We start from the raw sequence: 19,026 nt of genomic DNA on the forward strand, positions 1-19,026 counted from the left end.
ATTCAGGGTGCTGGCTTTGACACGGTCGGCCTGCAGGTGTGGCCTTGTTGGCCATGATCAGACTGAAACACTCCTCATTTCACAGATGAGGGAACCACGCTCAGAGAGGTTAAGAAGCTTGCCCACTGATGCACAGCTGGGAAGACACAGGGCCTGGAGGGCAAGGTAATAATAGGTACCATTTATTGAGCAATTGCTAAGTGCCAGGTGTTCGGTTAGCACTTCACGTACATCTTCTCGTATTTCATCCCCACAACAATCCTGGGAGGTACTATTAACTCAGTTTTACAGATGGAGTCTTGGAGACTCAGAGAGGTTAAGATTCGCTCTAAAGCCAGAGCTAACAACTGGCAGAGCCCAGATTTGACTCAGATATATCGACAGAGCTGAAGCCCTTCTCACTTCTGCACACACATGTAGCTCTCTCGATTATAACACCATTCTCCAAGGTCCACGGAAAAAGTGTAAGCATGGACTTGACCATAGCAGCCTGGACTGAGACCCAGGAGGCCTGGAGACCCACCACGGCTTCACTGTGGACTTGCTATGGTCTGAGCAAGTTGACACTATGAGAAAGAGCTTCCCCTCTTTGGAAGAAATATCCATAACTTTTAAAATAGGGACTTCCCTAGCGGTCCAGTGGTTGGGACTCCACCCTTCCACTGCCGGGGGCGGGGGTTCGATCCCTGGTCGTCGGGGAACTAAGATCCCACATGCCTCGCAGCGAGGTCAAATAAATAGATTAATAAAATAAAATACACAACCAAAATCCAACCGATCAGGTAGGACAGCAAATTCTCCTGCCCAGGGAATGAGGTAGCCCTGTAGAGGCAGTAGGTTGGGAGCGGCGGTGGATGCTCTGTCCCTTTGCCCCTGGTGCCTGAGTGTGGGACAGTCCTGCAATTTTCTACCATTTTGTTGCTTGGGAGAGGTCAGCTCCGGGGGTGAAGGGTGGGGTGCTGGCTGATCCTGACAGGACCTGGGGCAAACATCCTCACTTCATACGCAAAGTCCCTCCAGGAACCTGTCCTGAAAGGGCACAGCTCCATTTTCAAGCACACTTTTAGAAAGGCCTCATTGCTGGTACCGCAGAGATTTGCAGACCAGGGGACCGCGGCATTCGGCAGTGCCGCCCGCCGGCTCTCCCAGGTGGAAGGACCTGAGCGCAGCGGATGCTGGCAGTGAGTGACGGGATACGCGTGGAAGTGATAACTAAGGAGAAGAGCACACGGCCGGAGGCTGCTGCTCGCCGTGATTTCCTCCACCGCCCCGCCGTCGCTCAGCGTGGGCCTGCCGGCGGGGGGCCACCCTGGCAGGCCGAGCTCGCTCTGGCAGCTTCTCTCAGCTGCTGATCCTCTGTTAGCTCACAGGCAGGGCGATTCAGCCAGTGCTTTCAGCTCCAGGGATTACAATGAGATACGGAGCTTTTATTCCCTAACGCTTTGCTTCTAGGATGTGTCACACTCAGAAGCTGGCTTGGTATCTGCAGGAGCCCCTTTACAGCAAGTCGGAGTCGATGTGATGGGAGACGGGTCAGTCTGAAATCAGAGGCAAATCCCCAGCGCCCTGCCAAGGTCTCCCACGTGTCACCTCATTTCGTCCCCCTTGGCTGCCCAGGAGGCACAGGGAGAACCGAGACTCAGACAGTTCATATGCTCAAAGCTGCTTAACTACTGAGTGGTAGAACTGGGATTTGAAATGAGGCTTCTGTGACTCATTTGAAACCTGGCCTCTGAGACTTGCAAGCCCAGCCTGTCCTTCTTACCACCGAGCAGGAGGAAAGGGGAAGAAACCGAGAAAGGAAGGGCTTCCCAGGGACAGTCAGGGGCTGCAAGGAGGTGGGCGCACCTTCTCCATCAGTCCTGTGGGTTTGCAATCGTGTTTCACCAGGTAAGGAGCATCGTGCCCATTTCACAGATGAGGAGATGGAGGGCCAGAAGAGTTAAGAACGTGCCCAAGGTAACACGGCTAGATTAGAAGGCAGGGGTCGTAACATCTGTCAAGCCTGAGAGGCCTGCTCTCACTTGAGCAGAACTGGCTTTCATAGTTTTGATTGCAGTGAGAAAACAGGACGCGAAGCATCCGAGCTGAGCACGAGGGTGTCACACGCCCTTTCTCCCACAGAACGCAGTGCTGGGCAATTCCCAGCTATCCCCTGATGATCCTGCCTCCTGCTGCCTTTCCAGAAACAACTGTGGAAGACATGCGTGCACAGCCCGTAGCAGGTCTTCAATATACATTTAATGAATGATTCCGAGAACCACTGTTAGAATGTCTCTTCACGAGGATTCGTTCTTTCTACAATGTGCTTGCAAAACCTGTCGCCTTGGTGGCCCTACACACAGAAAATCAGGGGAACTGAAGCCCAGATTAAACAACAGCTTCCTCCCCATCACTGACTTGGCTTTTCACCAGGGGACATGAAACTAGGCCAGTTCCCTGGCCGGATGGGGTTTACCAGGTGTGCACCCTTTTGTCAAACAGAAAGGAGGCCCCCAGTCGTGGACAACTAGTTACTGAATGAATTACAGATGTTTTTTGTTGGTGTCCACACTTGTTGAGGTCGATGACCACAGGGGTGCCACGTAAGCTAAGCCACTAAAACCCCATCTAGAAAAACAACTGTCCCGTACCCAAGGACAAACCCGGTCTCAAAGGGCAGGAGGGGGTTATGGCCCAGCAGGGCTCCTAAGGGTCTTTCCTAACCTCACTTTTCTAGATGTAGAACAGGTGTGTCCCTGGTTATGCCGCAAAGCACTTGCTCTGGGCGAGTCTCATCATCGGTGGGGTGTCCGGGGGAGAGAAAGCCCCTCCCTGTGTCACTGGCAACATCACCGAACATGTCACCAGTCCCCACACACCTCTCTTCCTGTCTCAGCTCCAGATGCTCCGCATCCTGCCCTCAGACAGCCCTCTGGAGTTTCAGGACTTGTAAGCTTCAGTAGCACAGGGAGCAGCACATAAATAACACTGAGAAGGTAGTGGAATTCTCTCCTCAGGGGTTGGTGTGGACTTCACATCTAGCCAGGGGCCAACACTTTCCTTCTGTGTCATGGAAGGGAAATAACAGGGGGAAGAGAAAGAAGGGCAAACTGTTCATATTCGTGTGGTGGAGTTGCCACAAATGTATAAATTTTCTTTAAAACAATATGTGAATTGTTCCTATCATACCTACAACCCAAGATATCACATCTTCAAATCCACAGCAGCTTTTGTGGAAACCACCTGTATTTGTCTGTGTTACATCGTAACACAAGCATTTGTACCTTGGGCCACTAACTGGGCTAAGAGCCACATGCTTTAGTTTCCTGTGAACTTTGAAGAAAACAAACAAACAAACAAAAAACAGTGTAGGGATACAGAGAGATTTAAAAATTTTTGAATATCCCAAATGGACTGCTTTCTTTAGTCACTAACTGCAAACAGTGGTAGAAACATCCATTTAAAAAAAACACTGATACCCTTATCGGTTATAACATCAGACCCAATGAGACAAACCGACACAGGGTACAGGTATTAGATCCATCTTATAAATGAGGCCATTCTTATTCCTTCAGGCTTTTACTTTATAAACTGGCAAGATGGATGAGAGGTAAAAAAGAATGATGTGCTGCTAATTCTGTCACACCTTAAAGAATGTTCCTTAGGAGACAGGTGGCTCTGATGTGGGCAACGAGCTTTAGCCCCAGCCAGAAGGAGACAGAATTCCCGCATAAGGTCCCAAATGCTGGACAATCGACTTCGTAAATTATGTTCAATGTCACACAGTGATAAGGAATGAAGTGTTAATTAAAACAACCATGAGGTATCAGCAAAGATGAAGAACAGTTTAGGATTCCAGTGAGGGGGGGGAGCAGCTAGGCTACGTCGTCGGTGGTGCCACTTCTTTGGAGGACAATTCGACACAACTTACCACAAGCAGAGGGGGCAGAGGGGTGTGTCCAGTACAATCTCATCAATGTAAATGATGTCCACATGTGTACCGACAGGCCTAGGAAAAGATGCAGCACACACAGCAAACCATGGTTAATACCCGTCACCTGTGGAGAGAAGTAGCCAGGTATAGGGCCACAGGGGTCGGGCCAGAGGAAAGTGCTGGAGGAAAGTGTGAGAAGTATGTTCATTTCTACTTTTTACCCTAATACTGCTTTGCTTTTTCACCCATGAGCAGGTTTATGTTTATAATTTAAAACATTCAAGAAGCATCACTGGATTGAATTTTTAATTAAAAAAAAAGGAGTGAACCCTCTCTCCAGCAAATACATGTGTACACAAACGCACAATTAGAGAAAACTCATGAATTCCCAGAAAGCTGTTTTCTCCATTTCCACCAAGAAAATGTCATGAAGTCTCAATGCCAGTATTTTGGCAGAATTAAGCCTGTAGCTCTCTCCTCCCTGGAGTTATGAAACATGGCTCATTCATGTAAATTAATTTGAAATAAATGGATCTACTCCAAAGAAAAAAAAAAGTGTCATTGAAAAGGAAACGTAAATTATTTCCCCAAATTCCAGAGACAATAAGTAGCTTGTAGGGGCGCAGATAAGCAGAAATAAGTCCCCCAAGAGGAAAAACAAAAAGAGGGGCTATGATGTGATGGCGGAGGGGAAATATTTTTTCCTCTTTTGTAATATTTTCTTTAAAATTATGAAAGTAAAGTAACAGAAAAATTAGGTCATAGAGAAAAGAAAACCATTTGTCATTATAAACAACTGAAGGACTCTAGCCCGACAACTGGTGGTATTTTGGAGCTTTTCTTTCAAGTATGTATGTATGTATGTATATGTACGTGTACACACACACACACACACACACACACACATTTTTGATGGTTGTATTCATAGGGCACATTAAATTAACACTTCACATTTTTGGGGGGGTGGGGGCCGTGCTGTGCAGCTTGTGGGATCTTCGTTCCCCTACCAAGGACTGAACAGGGGCCACGGCAGTGAAAGCGCTGAGTCCTAACCACTGGACTGCCCGGGAATTCCCCTTTTTTTTTTTTTTTTCGCATTTTGACACAAGAATTCTTTCTGTAACTGTGTGGTCTTTGTAACCATCATTTTAACACTTCTATCTATATCACATTCTACAGAGCAGGATATATCATACTATACCCAACCTATACCTTATTGTTGGTTACTTACTTACAATTTTTCACTATTTTGACTAATCCCAAGAGACATATCTTTCCATTAGAATAAATAATTTGATATGAGATTATGGAATTAAAAAGCATGAGCATTTTTTTTGGTTTTTGAGGTAAAATTAATTTCCAAAGGACTTGTATCCATTTACAGTGTCACTAGCCAATATATGGAAGCGCCAGTTTCGCCGCACCACAGCCAGCACTCGGTGGTAGGAAGACTAGATCATTTTAATTACTTTCATAGGCAAAGATGAAAGTTAACTGTTATTTCAGTTTACATTTTGGATTACCAGTGATATTGCACATTCTTTCACTGATTGTTTTCTGGTTAATGTCCCCCTTTGTGAATTACTTTTTATGACCTTTGATAATGAATTTATTTCAATTCAAAGCAAAAATAAATATGTTTTGAGTGCCAAACCCACAAAAAAGCTGCAGTTTGAGAAAATAATAGTAAATTTGCTTTTTTATTCACAGAACTCACTGTGTGAATTTACCAATTCAAATATGCTATGATAGGTATACACTTATTGTCATGCTGTTAATCGTTTTGACTGTTTTGTAGTCCCTCTGCTCCTTCCTCTTCTCTTCCTTTGTGGTTTGAAGACTTTCTTGAGTGGTCTGCTTATATTACTTTCTCTTTATCTTTTATGTATTTACTATAGATTTTTGCTTTGTGGTTACCATGAGGCTTACATATAACAATTTGTATCTATAGCAGTCTATGTTAAGTCGATAACCTAAGTTTGATTGCATTCTAAAGCTCAACATTTTTACTCTCCCCTGCAAGTTTTGTTTTAGATGTCACATTTTAGGTCTTTTTATTTTGTGCATCCCTTAAGTAATTATTCTAATTATAGTTATTTTTACCACTTTTGTCTTTTAACCTTCATACTAGCTCTATAAGGGATTAATCCACTACTTTTACTGTATACTACCTTTCCAGTGGGATTTATTGTTTCATATATTGTCAATTAATTTATGACAAAAGAACCAAGAATATACAATGGGGAAAGGACAGTCTCTTCAATAAATGGTGTTGGGAAAACTGGACAGCCACTTGCAAAAGAATGAAACTAGACCACTATCTTACATCATACACAAAAATTAATTCAAAATGGATAAAAGACTTGAATGTAAGACCTGAGACTGTATAACTCCTAGAAGAAAACTTAGGTGGAAGGCTCCTTGACATAGGTGTTGTCAATGATTTTTTGGATCTGACACCAAAAGTAAAAGCAACAAAAGCAAAAATCAGTGGGACTGCATCAAACTAAAAGCTCCGCACAGCAAAGGAAACCATCAACAAAAGGAAAAGGTAACCTACAGAATGGGAGAAAATATTTGCAAATCATATATCTGAGAAGGGGTTAATATCCAAAATATATAAGGAACTCATACAACTCAATAGCAAAAAACAAACAATATGATTAAAAAGTGGGTAGATTTGAATAGTCATTTTTCAAAGAAGACATGCAGATGGCTAATAGGTACATGAAAAGATGTGCAACATCATTAATCATCAGGGAAATGAAAATCAAAACCACAATGAGATATCACCTCACACCTGTCAGAATGGGTATTATCAAAAAGACAAGAAATAACAAGTGTTAGCGAGGATGTGGAGAAAAGGAAACTCTCATACGCTGTTGGCTGGAATGTAAATTGGTGAAACCAGTGTGGAAAACAGTATGGAGTTTCCTCAAAAAATTAAAAATAGAATTCCCATACAATCCAACAATTCCACTTCCAGGTATTTACCTGAAGAAAACAAAAACACTCACTCAAAAAGATATATGCACCCCCATGTTCACTGTAGCATTATTTATAAAAGCCAAGATGTAGAAACAACCGAAGAGTCCATCGACGGATGAATGGATAAAGAAATTGTGGTATATAAAAACAGAATATCATTCAGCCATAAAAAAGAAGGAAACCTTGCCATTTGTGACAACATGGATGGATTTTTCAAGGCCATTAAGTGAAATAAGTCAGACAGAGAAAGACAAATACGATATGATCTATATATGGAATCTCCAACAACAATAAAAAAAAACCCACAAGCTCATAGATTCACAGAACAGATTGGTGGTTGCCAGAGGTGGCAGGTGTAGGGGCAGAGGAGTGTGTAGAAATGAGAAATGGGTTCAGGGGGTCAAAAGGTTAAAAAAAAAACAACCAAACAAAAATACGCTATGAAAGATCTATTCACTATTATGCTGAAAACATGCAAAATTCACAAAACTGAACCACATGCTCCCCCTGGCCCTTTCACATGGAAGCTCTTCTAAGAGAGGGTGGACCCCTCATTCACAACAGATGCTCAACAGAGTAGATCCATGATAATTATGGTGGTAAGGACCATTTTAGGCAATTTCTAAACTTTCCAAGTACTAAGAAAATGAATATGTTTCTTGCTGGGTAGAAAGTTTCCCTATTTGGTAGAAATCTGAAACAGGAAGAGATTGCGGGAGTGGGCTGGGCAGCCCCTTCTCTCCAGTGGGGATAAACAGTGACTTGTGTATGACAGTGATGGGATTGTTTGTCTCTCATTTGCTTCTGCATCAATAAGAGTAGTGATAATAGCCCCTGGCGTGTCCTCTTCTATAAGTTTAGTGATAATAAAGGGCATTAACTGATAAGAGGGAATTAACTGATAACAGTTACTGAATGACAATTCTTCACACACTTTCACTTTTCAATCCAATTGGTGTATCTCAGTGGTAAGCAACCAGGGGTAATTTTGCCTCTCAGGGGACAGCTGGCAATGTCTGGAGACAGTTTTGATTGTCATGACTTGGTTAGTAACCAGCAGACAGAGACAAGGGGATGCTGCTAAGTACCTTGCAAGGAACAGGGCAGCACCCCACGACAAAGCATTAGCTGGCCCAAAATGCCAGTAATTCTGAGTCTAACCCTTTTATAACTAACATTCCCAGTTTCAGTGTTCAATTTTATAAAATACTACTTTACCTTAAACCTCTGGTTTGTGTCCTAATTCCACAGCGAGACTGTATCTGCAGACATCTAAGTTTTTCTTAACATTTAGCACTTCGACAGTACTTAGCATTACCTATTTTCACCTCAAAGCTCCAATCTGAGCACATTTTTGACTTGGTGAGTGTGGTTTTTAGTGATTGACTTGGTAAATTACACTGTTTATTCCTAAATCAGATGTGATGGGAACCCCAGCTCATCACTTGGTTTTGAATAACGTTAAATGCTAAACATTAACCACCTCCATACCTGCTCCTCCAAAGGAAGGTGTTAACCACAATTGTTGAATATTTCCAACAAATGTTTTGGGTGCTCAGGACACAGATCCTTTACTATCTGCAGTTCTTTATGTAGCCTCTGCGCCATTTCCCCTCCTAACTATCCCATCCTGCATGAATTCCGTGGAGGTAACTGCGTATCTGTGTGCCAGAGTGACCCCACCACTTCCCTATGTGTCCTTCACTATTCGGTCCCTATGAAATGGAAAATGTACTTCCTCTGAGCTCTACCACACTTTTATAATGACCACGTCAAAGTCACCTGCTCAGAGACCCAATAGGGGATCCCTCCTCACTGCTCTGTAGTTACCAAGATGTTTCTAAGAGCCCAGCACAACTTGCTTTCACTCTGAAGTTCGTTGTTCCTTTACAACTATTCTTTCCACGAGAAAAACCATTTTCCTTAGACTCAGTGAAGATGAATATTTTCTTTCCCTCCGCACAATTAAGAAAAGCACTTTCATAATGTAGTTATTTTCTTTCCAGGAAGCACAAATCAGCACATTGTCATCTTCCCCTGAATGACTCCGAGAAACCACCTGCTAGGATTCTTTCTCCAACTTGAAAGGCTGCACAGGGCTGTCCCAACTCACCTTTTGAGCTGACGAAAGAGCCAGATCCAGAACCGGGCAGAACTGGGCCACTGTGGGTTCGGGGTGGTCCAGGTCTACATCTTCCAGGTCTTCTCTTCGCTGGCGGGTCCCCCCCTCCCCGCCGCACGCTTCCTTTCTCTGTTTCTCGTCTCGGATTTCTCGCCTGCTCCAGGACAGCAACTCCTGGCTTTCCCTGGGAGGGACGGATTATCTCGCGTTCCCACTCCCACGTGTGGGGAAAGCGCATCCCCATCGCCAGCTTCGACAGCCTGCAGTACTACCCAGGGCCGGAAGGGGGCAGCAGCGCAACCCCGGGAAGCGTTTGAAAGGTGGGCTGTTAAAATTCAGGGCCGAAGTTATAATTTAGTGGAGTTGTGAATTAGTGCTGGAAACATTCCATCTCAGGGCCTTAACTTTAGTTGGTAGTGCAGGCGTATCTGGCAGCCTCTTCTCCTTTCTTGCTCTCTCTACGTGCTGGTGGATTGTGAGGAAGAGTCGACTGAACACCAACTGTTTAACTTAAAGAGGCTTAAGGTCCTTGAAGAGGGCTGAGGACCCGAGAGACACCTTAGTGCTCGAGGATTGAGATGTAGAAAAGAGATGAAACCTATACAGTGTCATTCCAGACTCTGGATCTGAGACAGAGTGAAGTTACAGGGAGACAGAATGGTGCCCAGTGTGATAGACTAACCGCCGTTTTTTTTAGATCTAAAACAGGCGACTTCGGGAGGCTGGGTAAGGTATGCTGTGACAGGTGGGCATCAAGGAGAAGCTCTCCACTGTTAGTTTATCAGAAGTGCCTGAGGCTCCTTATTAAAATGCAGGTTCCCGCCCCACCTCCCGAAGATTCTGAATCTGTTGGTCTGGGCTTGGGCCCAGGAATCTACATTGAAGACCCTGCTACGTCTCCATGGACCACATGTGGAGAAGCAGGGGAGTCCTAGGACATTAAAGCCCTCCTCCAACATTTTTTTCTTTTTTTGTGGCCGTGAAGCGCGGCATGCGGGATCTTAGTTCCCCCACCAGGGATCCAACCCGCGCCCCCTGCAGTGGAAGCCTGGAGTCTTAAGCACTGGACCCAAGGAAGTCCTGCCTCCTCCAACCCTGACATTCTCAGTTTTGTGTTGTTCTCGTGGAAAAGGATGGTATAAAGGGGTGAGACCAGGTGGGGCAGAAAGGCACCTGTTGTCCAAAATGTAAGGAAGGGCTCCTTTTTCACGCTGACCCTGCACTTGCGTGGCCCTGAGGGTGACATCTCCTTCAGTCTTGACTCTCTTGTCTCACCATGGTCCTGGCCGTGCCAGTCTCCAGCCCTGAACCCACGCTGAAGACTTCACACCACGTGGTGGGTTGGTGGAACCTGTTGGAGGAAAGAGTGGCATGTGAGGTGACTTGAATCTTCTCTGCAATGTTTGGCCGCACCTCCCCCGAGCAGGTTGAAGTGGGGTGACTGGCTGTGAGCAGGGAGGACAGAGCCTCCCGACTCCCAGACCCACTGTCGTAGCCTGGGGCTGCCTGAAGGACAGTAGCCCTTTTTGAGCATGTTTTAGCCCAGGGCTCAAAACAGACTAAACTTCGGATTATAGGGCCGTCCTCCCAGGAGGTCAGTAAGGGAAGGAATCAGGGCTGGTCTCTCAGTAGCTTTTCCAGGTGGCCCTGCAGATGCAGCAAAGAGGGAATGTTTTCTCCCAAACCAGATGATACATATTTTAAGTACAGAAATAGAGGAATTTTTTGAAAAAGCAGGAGTCTTTGGAAAGTGATTATGAGGTTCAGAGGCTAGATGTCAGTAATAATAAAAATAGTTTTATCACTTAAGAAAACAGAGGGAATTTAATGTGGGGAGTTAGTTACAAACGTGATGGAAGGAGGGAAAAGCTGAAAAGAAGACGTGGTGGTCAGGGGTGGGGGGCGACCCAGAGATGAGCAACAGAGTGGAAGCAGCTACTGCTGGAAGTGAGTGGAAAACCACTGTTGAAAATACTGCCCAAAGCAAAGTAGGTGCTATTATTATCCCCATTTCACAGATGAGCAGAGTGAGGTACAGAGAGATTAAGTAACTACCTAAGGTCACCAAGCTACCAAGTGTATAATGAACTTGAACTTAGGCAATGCAATCCAGAGTCCAAGCTTTTGGCCACTACAATCATTGCCATGTGAATAAAGGTCACGTGTTAGTACAACCGAGTTACAAGCTGAATTCAGAGTATAGATTTTATTATGCATGTTGTTCCGTATAAGCCTTGAGGTGGCCTACTTAGTGGGGCTCTGCTGGTAAAAGTGAGTTCACTCATTCATTGAATAAGTAGTGCTCACTCCAAGCCAGACATTGTAAAAGGATTATTTTATAAAACCTAATGTATCCCATGAGGAAATTTAATTCAAAAGAGTAATGAGTTAATGAGCATATGCTTGAGTTTAATTACAAAGGAGTCTGTGAGTTAATGAGGGTACGCCTGACTTCTTGACAGAAGCCATGGAAATGAAGGGAGGTATTAAAGTCGGCCAAAGGCCAACCTGTGCACCACACGATGAGTGATCAGGGGACGAGTCAACACTGACTCCCCCGTTCCCAAGTGTTCCTTCCCACCGGCCTCCCCCAGACTGTGCAGAAGGCTGTCTCTTATTGTGTGTTATTCTCAAACAAATTAGTTCTGTGTAACCATTCTCATTCTCTTCAGGCTCTCCTTGGAGAACTTTCCATTCTCACGTTACCCTTCTATCTGAGTCATTTTTTTCTGTATTTACCATCCGCTAATCCTGATGGCTTCCTAACTGGGGAGAAACCGTCAGGGACCCTTCTTTCAACTTCCACCTGAATCACAAAGCATTTCATTTTCTTTTTGACTTTTCTCAGCGTTATAATTTTCCTGAAGATAATTTGAGAAAAAACAGAAGCAAACTATCTCAGTCCCGAACTAATTCATAGAAGGAGAAGAACGAAAACACAATCAACTCAAGCTATAGCCTGGATGAACCTTGAGGATATTGTACTAAGTGCAATACGCCAGGCACAACAGTACGAATTCTGTATGATTCCATCTCTCTGAGGTATTCAGAGCAGTCCCAGTCACAGAGACAGAAAGCAGAATGGTGGTTGCCAGGGGCTGAGGGGAGGAAGGGATGGGGGCGCTGTTTAATGGGTACCATTTCAGTTTTGCAAGATGGAAAAGAGTTGTGGAGATGGATGGTGGTGTTGGTTGCACACCAGGGTGAATGTATTTAACATCACTAAACTGTGCACTTAAAAATGGTCAAGATGGTCAATTTTATGTTATGTATATTTTACTGCAATTTTATAAATAAAGAAACTCCTGGGTCTAGGAGAAAAAAAAAAAAGAAAAAAGACAGTCAAACTTTCAGATTCTAAGGGCCCTGTGGAACTGGGCAGCCACCCCAGGTGCTCCAGGAAAATACTGGGGTGTCTCTGAGCCCCGGTTTCAGCGGTCCCAGGGGTTCTGGGGAGGATGTGAGGACACGCCCCGAGAGACTGGTTCCCTCCTCCCTGAAAGGTTTCCAGCCTCAGCCCTGCCACTCAGTTCTAGCTGGCGCCTTAGAGCGGGCTTGGGGAAAAGGAATAGTACCCGTCCTCAGGTCGCTGTTCTAGCTGCTGAGTCAGCAGTGTATCAGCATCCCCGGGACCTGGGTCAACGATGGGAAAGGCATAGCACCAGCTGCAGAGGTTCTCCCCCCAAAACCCCACCTCCTCCCACTGGCTGTTCGCCTTTCTCTGAGGCCCTGGCCTCTGGCAAGAAACAGTTGCCTTCCCTACCACTTGGGCTCCAGCCCTGGCAACCCATTTGCTGTCCTCGCCTGGAATCCTGAGACCAGAGACTGGGGCCAGGCTCCTCATTTTCCTCACATGTTTATTTTTCCAGATTACTTTTTCAAAGATGATTTAATCAAGTTTCCCCAGGGGGAAAATCCTGGGGTAATTTTGTTCCAGATTGCATTAACTGTACAAATCCCTGGGGAGAGAGCCGGCATTCTACGCTTATTTTTTTCTGAATAGTTATCAGTTCTAAAATTTCACGTTGATTCTCTGCCTCTTTTTTTTAAGGTATAAAGTCAAATCATCTGCAGGTAATGATGGCTTTACCCCTTTTTTCCTAATTATTTACACCTCTTGTTTTATTTCCTTCACAAAATGGTGAATGCTACCTCCTTTGTCCTGTTCTTGATTCTAATCATGTTTTCAGGGATGATATTTTTTAAATATTTAAAAACTAGACAAGGGCCCTGACCAGTCAGAATAGAAGGGACAACCAATCAGAACACGTGTCATGTGTGCAGTGACAGACACGACAGGCATAGTAAGCCCTGAGTGTTTTCTCACTGAGCATGACGTCATTTGTTGATCTGCAATAGATTTTAAATAATATTTTAACTTTATTTTACCAAGAGCTTTTTCAGGAGACAGTCAGGCTCCTCCTAACCTGGTCTCAACCTATCTCCTCAGCCTTCTATTTCTCAACACGCCTCAGTGTGCACCTGCTTACTCAGGATTCTTCAGCAACTGTCTAGCATTCCTGGGGCGCTGTCTAGTCACACAAAACAAGGGCTTCAGGCTCCCAGGGTTTCATTCCTTCTCGTGGGGCTGCTCTCTGTTTGGGCAACCCTCCCCACCTGTAACCTGGGAAACTGCCTCACTTTTCAGGACTCAGCCCAGACATCATTTCTGAAGTCTTCCTCGACTGTCACCCACTTTCCGCGCACCTCCAATCAACAGTCAAGAGCTGGTCCCTTTCTGAACCTCTTACACTGCTGGTGGGAATGTAAATTGGTACAGCCATTATGGAAAACAGTATGGAGGTTCCTCAAAGAACAAAAAAATAAGAGTTACCATATGATCCAGCAGTCTCACTCCTAGGCATATATCTGGACAAAACTGTAATTCGAAAAGATACATGCATCCCAATGTTCACTGCAGCACTATTTATAATAGCCAAGACATGGAAACAACCGAAATGTCCATCGAGAGATGAATGGATAAAGAAGATGTGGTACATATATACAGTGGAATACTACTCAGCCATAAAAAAAGAATGAAATAATGCCATTTGCAGCAAAATGGATGGACCTGGAGATTATCATACTAAATGAAGTAAACCACACAGAGAAAGACAAATATCATGTGATATCACTTATGAGTGGAATCTAAAATACGACACAAATGAATATATCTACAAAATAGAAACAGACTCACAGACATAGAGAACAGACTTGGGGTTGCCAAGGGGGAGAGGGGATGAGGGAGGGAAGGATTGGGAGTTTGGGATTAGCAGATGCAAACTATTATATATAGGACGGATAAACAAGGTCCTACTGTATAGCACAGGGAACTATATTCAATATCCTGTGATAAACCATAATGGAAAAGAATATGAAAAAGAATGTATATATGTATAACTGATTCACTTTTCTGTACAGCAGAAATTAATTAACACAACATTGTAAATGAACTCTATACTTCAACACAATTTTTTAAAAAAAGAGTTGGCCCCTTTCCCCTTTGTGCCTCCCCAGTGGACCCTACGCACACTTCTAATGCAGTGCCTTTCACACTACACTTGTATCTGGTTGTTTCCACTTTGTCTCCATTTGCATACTGGGGGCTCCTCCACCCTTAACACAGAGTGAGTGCAGGGTTTGCCGCTTAATTAGCACTCAGTAAATATTTGTTGAATAAATGAGTGAATGAGTGACTCTTACTCTGAGCATGAAGATTTATCATGTAAAACAGATATTTTTTTCAGTGTGAAACTGATGCATTTTCATTCCTCTTAACTTATGACGTCTTGTGAAGAGCAGTGCAAGTATCATTGTTCAGATTCTCTATAATTGCACAACTGCCCCAAGTGGCGTAAAACAACAATGATCATTTATTATTATTCTATCTGGGGGCTGACTGGGCGCAGCAGACAGACAGATGGTGGCTGGCGCTGTGGTCATCAGTAAGCTTCCTCATTCACGTGGCTCGTGGTGACTGATGCTCGCTGGAGCTGGGACCTCAGCTGTCAGCCAGAACACCACACAGGGCCCTGGGCTTCTTCACAGCACGGAGACAAGGATTTAAGAGCACATGTACTGAGAGAAGGAGAACCCAAGGAAGCTGTACCACTTATGATTTAGCCTCAGAAATGGTGGTTTGCTGGTAAATGTTTAACAACCAGCTCGGTGTGAGTATGATTGTGATTGTAGCATTTGCTGGCTTCTGCAATTAAATAATCTCACCATGGTCGTCTTCCGGCTACTGACGTGGCTCCACTGGGCGTGGAGCTGGGGAAAAATGTTCAAGACCATTGGCTCCCTGGCAGCAAGGGCTCCAGCACACGACAGCTCAGCAGTCACATGGCACCGCTTTCTCTGCGGCTTGCTGGTTGAAGCCATCCAAAGATCCACCCAGGTTCAAGGGGAGGAGACAGAGTCTGCTTCCTGATGGGGCACTGGCGAGGTCACAGTGTTAGAGGAGAATATGGGATGCACAGAAGAAAGCGTGATGTACACAGAGCCTCAAGAGGATAGGCCGGTGAGGAAGTCTTTCTTCCACTGGAAGAAGATGGGAGGGGCAGGTAAGAGCAAAACCTCCCCTGGGATAAACAATGTGATGGAGAGGAGCGAAAGAATAGAAACCACAGTTATACAGAGAGAAAATCTGCAAGTACAGACCTTTTCTCCTGCTTTGATTTAAAACTCTAGGAGTAGAACATTCATTCATTCGGTAACTGTGTTTACTACATGCCAGACACTGTTCTAAGTGCTGGAATGAAGCAGTAAACAAAACAGAAATCCCTACTGTATTAGTTTGCGGGAGCAGCCATAACAGAGTACCACATCGGGGAGCTTAAACAACAGAAATTTATTTTTCTCACTGTCCTGGAGGCTTGGAGTCCAAGATCAAGGTGTTGTCAGCGTTGGTTTCTTCTGAGATCTCTCTCCTTGGCTTGTAGATGTCCAGCTTCTCCCACCTGTGTCTTCATGTGATCTTTCCTCTCTGTGTCCTAATTTCCTCTTCTTGTAAGGACACCAGTTGTATTGGATTAGGGCCCACCCTAGTGACCTCCTTTTAACTTTTAAACTTACCTCTTTAAAGACACAATCTCCAAATACAGTTACATTCTGAGGGGTTAGGACTTCACCATACGAAATTTGGGGGCACACAACACATCCTGTAACACCCACCTTCATGAAGGTTATATTCTAGGACGTCACATGGTGCCCTCTTAGCAACATCATGTGGTTGTGGCCGTAGAAACGGTGGCATGGGATGCCCAGGGGAAGCCTGCAGGTATTGGCACGGACTTCAAGGTGGGATCAACTCAGTGGAACAGTTCACGCTCCCCAGCTACCCAGTGGATCAGGCTGTTGCTATTCTCCAACGGAGACACATTCCTACACAGTTTTGCCCCTGTCCTTTCCTGCTTCCCTCGTTCTCCTTCTCCCAAGAACCCTCCCCCAATAGACCTCAGGCTCTGCTTCTGGAGAATCTTACATATATAAGACAGTCACACTGCATTACACCAAGAGGCACGTGATAGATGGTCGACCCACACTTTGTGGTGTTAAATTAACCTCTAGATAAAGATGATAGACTGATCCCTCCACCATACAATGGTATATTTCACTTAGACATAGAATCTGTGGTGCTATTTGGGGCAATACAAATGTCTAGTTTCCCCATCAATCATTCGTCTAGTGGTTTTAAAAACGATGAATGAAAATGCCCAAAGTATCGTTAGGTATGTGAAGTCGTGGTTCCGTTCTGATTCTGTCACTTCTTCTACATGTATCAGCCAAGGTTCTTCTGCAAAGCTTTCCCACATCAACAGGGGCTGTTTGATAGCACGGTCTACAGTTTCTAAATGAAAGGCGGCATACGTTGTTCATTCTTTCAACTGTCCTTTAATTTTCAAATATTCCTTTAATTTTCAAATTTTCAGAGAAGTTAATAGCCTTAATTGCACTTTAAATGGTGACAAGTGAGTTTTCTCTTTTTAAATTATTAGTATCATTGTAGATTCATGGATTTTAGAGATTGAATAGATTTCAATTAACCACAAACATTATTCTTTTTGATGGTCAAATTCTCACAGTTTGGTCAGTGGCAGCCTACTCAAGTTGGCTCCTTTTGACATGACAAGAAACCTTCCTTGATTTCTGGAAAAACATGTCTCGGGTTCACTTTGTACCTTCCTTTTCCTATGCCCAGAAACAGTCATTTATCAGTGGAGCCCAGGTAGGGGATGGTATTAGCGGCTAAGATCTGTGCACAAGGGCGATATTCATGGCTCCTGGGATATTGTTGCTATTAGCCCATCACAATAAGCAGAAGTATACATGCATATTTTTTAAAGTCATGAGTTCATTAGAATTTTTTAATTTAAATTTAATACTATATAGTATTTTATATAACTTACTTGATGTTATAATTGTATCCCTTTTCTTTTACACTGAAAATCTTGATTCCTAATCTTATTAATACAATTACTTGTATGCTTTGTGATACAATAGGAAGTTTCAAAATAACAATACGAACACTACTAAAAAAATAAAACGACCAAGGTGAGATTCCAGATTTCTTTGTAGTTTTTTTATCCTTCAATTACATCCCCCTAAGGAGGCAGAGTCAAAACACTGTGCCCTAAAGTCAGTTGAAATAACTCCTTCCTCCTCTGTGTGGGTACAGTAGTACTATTAGATGTATGATTATGCTCACGTGTTTGTTTCCAATTTTAAGAATTGTTCTCAGAGTTATTCAAAGACCAAAACCTTCTAGAAAGGTATTCACAAAGGGGTCTTGCTTCTACCCCGCTTCCTCTATTGTTTCCCTCATAAATAACTGTTTTTATTAATTTGGTGTTTTTCTTCAAGTATTTCTTTGTGAAAATGTAAATAAATACCTAGGTATATATTCCTATTTTCTTTCTTACACAATATGTAGCAGTATCCTAGACCTTGCTGTTTGTTTCACTTCGTATATATTGGAGGTTCCTTCATATCAGCCATTGAAGCCTTTGCTCAATTTTTTACAGCTGCATAGTACTCTGCCGTGCGGACATGCCATAGTTTACTTAAGTTGTTCCCTGTTGCTGGAAAATTGGATTCTTTCCAATCTTTTGCAGTTTCAAACAATACTCCAGTTAGTTGAATAACCTTCTGCAAGTATCCCTTTGTACTTGTATAAGCGTACCCGTGGGATAGACGTCTAGAAATGGAATTGCTGAGTCAACAGGTAAATGCATCTACAATTTCACTAGTACTGGCAAATGCACTGCTATAGGGTTTGTAACATTTTGCATTCCTACCAGCACTGTATAAGGGAGCCTATTTTCTCACAGTTTTGCTAACAGAGGGTATTGTCAAACTTCTGCATTTTTGCCAATCTGATAGAAGAGAAATGCAATATTTATTTTCAACTGCACTTCCCTATAATTGATGCTGGAAATTTTTTCATATGTTAAAGAGTCATTTGCATTTGTCTGCAATCAATGTATTCATACCCTTTGGCCATTTATCTATTGGGTTATTAGTCTTTTTCTGCTTGATTTCAGAAGCTCTTTGTAAAATGAGCATGGTGGATATAGCAGGAACACAACAAAGTCTGTCTTCACAGAGCCAGCTTCCCAGGAATGGTCCCTTTCTGTGACTAGTGCTGCCAGAAAGAATTCTCTATTTTCAACACGGAGACTGAGGCCATAGCAGTGATGATGAATTATGTTGCCATTGCCTTCATTTGTGAGCAATTTTCCAATTTGACCTACTCTTCCAGGAACATAATCTATATTCCTAATGGAATAAATCAATTTCCAGAAGTAGGGGAAAGTGTACTCTTGCAGTTATAGAAAATCACGTTCTCAGAAATATTTAAAGAAACGGGGAAGTTTTATGACATATTATTACGTGAAAAGGCAAGACACAAAACAGTAAGCACAGTATAAAACCAACTGTTTAGAATATACCTAACTGCAAGTGCAGGAAAAAGATTGGAAGACTATACGTCAAAGTGTTT

Source organism: Grampus griseus (assembly GCF_964374135.1).
Source record: "Grampus griseus genome assembly, chromosome: 18".
Lineage (NCBI taxonomy): Eukaryota > Metazoa > Chordata > Mammalia > Artiodactyla > Delphinidae > Grampus > Grampus griseus.